This window comes from Grammomys surdaster, unplaced genomic scaffold (assembly GCF_004785775.1).
Source record: "Grammomys surdaster isolate TR1022 unplaced genomic scaffold, NIH_TR_1.0 221, whole genome shotgun sequence".
Lineage (NCBI taxonomy): Eukaryota > Metazoa > Chordata > Mammalia > Rodentia > Muridae > Grammomys > Grammomys surdaster.
Window position 1 is genome coordinate 1,755,087 of NW_021604666.1, and position 3,923 is coordinate 1,759,009.

The 3,923-nt window shown below is 42.5% G+C and overlaps 1 non-coding gene across 1 annotated transcript; it reads right to left on the reverse strand.

The window, feature by feature from the left end:
• Positions 1-272: 272 nt before the first annotated feature.
• Positions 273-405, reverse strand: LOC114625772. The gene has a single exon (XR_003712135.1). It is a non-coding gene; the product is annotated as a small nucleolar RNA SNORA70 (small nucleolar RNA).
• Between the last annotated feature and the right edge of the window lie 3,518 nt (positions 406-3,923).

A 3,923-nucleotide genomic window follows, 5' to 3' on the forward strand; every position in this document is an offset into this window, starting at 1 on the left:
CCATGTGTTTTAATTCATCTGCATTAAACTTGGTGAAGCCTCACTTCTTTGACTGGTGCCTCTTCTGTCAAGTAAGGAAGTTGAACTAGGCTCTATTCAGGACCTCAGTGACCTGTTTCTTATTTGGCAACTTGGTGTGGCTAGACAAGATGACTTGGCCAATATGTACCCTGGTCACTGTGCCTTTGAGCTTCTAAAAGGCAACCTGCATAACTGTCTAGAGCCTGGGTTGGGGACAGCATTGAGACCAGAGACATGAAGATCCAGTAGAAATTTGTCTCCAAGGTCTCTTAGGGCAACCCATATTGTCAGCAGGCGGTGGATACTATCATGGAGATTAGTGTTTGCAACCGATGCTCATCAGGCTCCCATGAAGAGAGCAATGATCATCTTAGTTGGCTACAAAGAGATGGATATTTCTTTTAATCTCTAGGTGAGATATTGTATTAGTTACTTCCTCATTGGTATGACAAAACTATATTTCCAAGCCAAGATAAAAAAAATTACATGTCTTCTTGGGATCAAAAAAATGCTGGAAGTCTATGATCTGTTCAATTGAAACAGGTAGGAATCTTAATCCATTCATCTTCTTGTAATGATGCTTGCAAAATACACAAGAATGTCCAGTACTCAGGAGGCAGAGGCAGGTAGATCTCCGAGTTTGAGGCCAGCCTGGTCCACAGAGTAAGTTCCAAGCTAGCCAGAGCTACACAGAGAATGCCTGTCTTGAAAAACCAAAGAAGAAGGAGGAGAGGAGAAAGAAAGAAAGAAAGAAAGAAAGAAAGAAAGAAAGAAAGAAAGAAAGAAAGAAAGAGAGAGAGAGAAAGAGAGAAAGAGAGAAAGAGAGAAAGAGAGAGAAAGAGAGAAAGGAAAAAGGAAAGAAAGAGAGAGAACACAATAATACATATTAGTTACTAATTTTTAAAAAAAAGTACAAAGAAAAATGTCTCTGAAGTGCTGAGAATCGAAGTCAAAACCTATACATGCTAAACAAGCTCTTTACTATTGAGTTATCCCTTCAGCCCCTAAGGGAAAATTTTATTTAATCAACTATAATTCTACCACCTATGGAATGGCACTTAGAATGTCCTTCTAGAAGTGACTTGAGAAGACTCGGTTCATCAAATATTTATGTGAAATCTTTGGGCTCGTGAGCCCCAAGGATAAGACTTTGCTATCAACCCTTCAGCATAATGGTAAAAATCAGATAGAAGAACAAGTGTAGAGCCAGCCAATTTCTTCAGAGAAAATTCATTATGCACCTTTCTTGATACGGCTATTAAAATGGTGGGGGTGGACTATTCTCGAAAGGTAACTTTATAACCAGGACAAGATATGCTATTACTGCCTTAATAACCAAATTACTCTGTGATATTACTTTCATTTAGGAATGTTACATGCCTAATAAGAAGTGCCAGGATGGGGCGTGCTCTGAATTTCCTTACTCATTTATTGCAATACCTCAGAGCATTAGAGAATGTCTGAGTGAAATGTAATTTTCCACCTAGGTTACAAATTTGCAGAGTTAGGGAAACTCAAACTTTCAGTTTTGTCCTAGAGAATTCGGAACATAATGTTATTATGACTATCTCACATGCCACAGTAAACCCTGCAGTGCTAGATTACACTTGAGTTACAACTGACTTACAAAAAGAAAACAGACAGAACTGGAGCTGGAGAGACCAGAGGGCTCAGCAGTTAAAGGTGTTTGCTGCCAAGCCAGAGGGGCTTGTAACTTATGTAGCCCATTAAAACTAGGCTATGTCTTCCACATGGTTTCTTACTTCTCCTTCAGTCCTGGCCTGCTTCTTCCTTCCCGTCTTCCTCAATGTCTCCCCCAGCATCTCTCTTGAATCTCTCCCTCATCACTCCCTAGATCTCCTTTTATTCTCTTACTGTTTCCCAGAATCCTCTCTCTTCCTGCCAGTGTCCCATCTCCTATTTCCTGCCTCAGCTCATTGGCCATTGGCTTTTTCATTGACAGGTGATGTTAATAAGAGATTCTCTCTGCAGAGGACCTAAGTTCGGTTCCCAACACCTATATGTGATGGCTCATAACTCATAAACTCCAGTTCCAGGGGATCTGATGCCTCACATGCTTCCATGAGCACATGAACTCTCATGCACATACCTACACACAGACACACATATACAAAATTACACATTTTTAAGCTATTAGATAATATATAAACAAAACCAGAAATAGGTCAGGATATGTAAGCACAACTTTAGGTATTAACTGGACCAAACTTAAATTGGTCAAAGACTAATGACATTACAGCTACCTGACTATATTGCTATATTTAATTTTACGTGTACTTAATTCATTTCCAAAAGTTCTAAGACATCCTAGCTAATACTCTGTGACTTCATCTTACCTGCAAGTTCAAAGGTGGTGTTATTTTAAGAATCTAAGCTGCTAATGACATCCTTGTTGGTAATTATACACTGGGGAGTGTATAACGATTCCCCCAATCTTTTGATAATACTAGGACCCACTGAATGAGACCCCAAGAAAAAGCAGAAACTCAGAATTTCCTTCCTTTGTGGTTCTTAGGGTCTAAGTCTCCCCAGTGCTTTCTCATTGTTTGGGTTTTATTGTGTTAAAGGGCAGGGTCACCCTGATAAGAGCAAAGGAGGAAAACCTTAACAAGGTTGGGAGAAGGCAGCAGAGACTTCCTCCAGCATCAGCACCGGGACCCACCCTGTGGGGCTAGACCCATGGGAACTTCCTACAGATTAAAGCTCCAGTCGAGGAGCTGAGGAGATGGCTCAGTCAGCAAAAGCCTGGTGAGCAGGAGGGCCCCAGTTTAATATCTAGCACCCATGCAAAAAGCCAGGCAAGATGGCACACACTTGTAATTCCAGCCCTGTGAAGCAGACAGGTGATGAATAATTAAAAAAAAAAAAAAAGACAAAAAAGAAAGGACATGGCTGCTCCTAGGTATGGTGGAGAAGAAAGTTTACTGTAGATAAAAGGGAGAGAGTAGCCAGAGGCAGGGACATCTGGGAGAGTCCAGAGTGAACGTGACCCTGAGCCTGGCCTTATGAGGAGGTGAGGGAGAAGGGAGGGGAGAGGGGAGAAACCAGATCAAGAGGTTAGAAAGGTAAAGATAGACCAGAAGAGGGCAGGTAACCAAAATGGTTGTATTATACAGGGAAGGGCAGCCCAGTCCTGGGGCTAGAGAGCTGGGGTAGGGGACTGGTGCCAGCCATGCCCTGTAACAGGTAGGAACTGAGGGGTGCTGAGAGAACCTGGAGGCCAGGTCCACTTTGGTGTGTTAAATAGGCATCTCAGCCATTGGTCCCGGGTTTAAGACTGAATAGCTGATACTCACTGGCCAGGCAGACCAGCCAAATAGATGAGGTCCTGGATCAGTGAGAGACCCTGTCTCAAAAACTAGGGTAGAAGGACTGGGGCTAGAAGAGCTCAGTGGTAGAGCTTTCATCTCTCATGCACAAAGTCCTAGGTTCAATCCCTGAGACTGCTGTAAGTAAACAAACAGCTATGTAAGGTGGAGAGTGGCTAGGAAGACACCAATTGTCCACCTTTGCCCCTTCATGTGTACATTCAAATGTGTGTGAGTTCACACTACACACGTGCACTCACACTCGCGCCAGCCTATAACTTAACTCTCACCATCTCATTGATGGAACCTGGAGTAAACCTTCTGCTGACTCCAAGTAAAACTAGGTACCGTAAATTAGAAAAAGTTCAAATGAACATCTCCATTTTATGCTCTCGGTAAATCGTCATTGAGACCACAGACTCCTTAGGAGAAAAGAGTTTCTCCAGGACTCCCAATGAACTGTGAAGAATTCCATTTCTCTGCCTGAGGATGTCTACCACAGAAGGTATCAGAAGAAGAAAGGGAAGCACAAAAGGAAACACAACGACTTTGAAGTCACTGCTGAAAATGGAG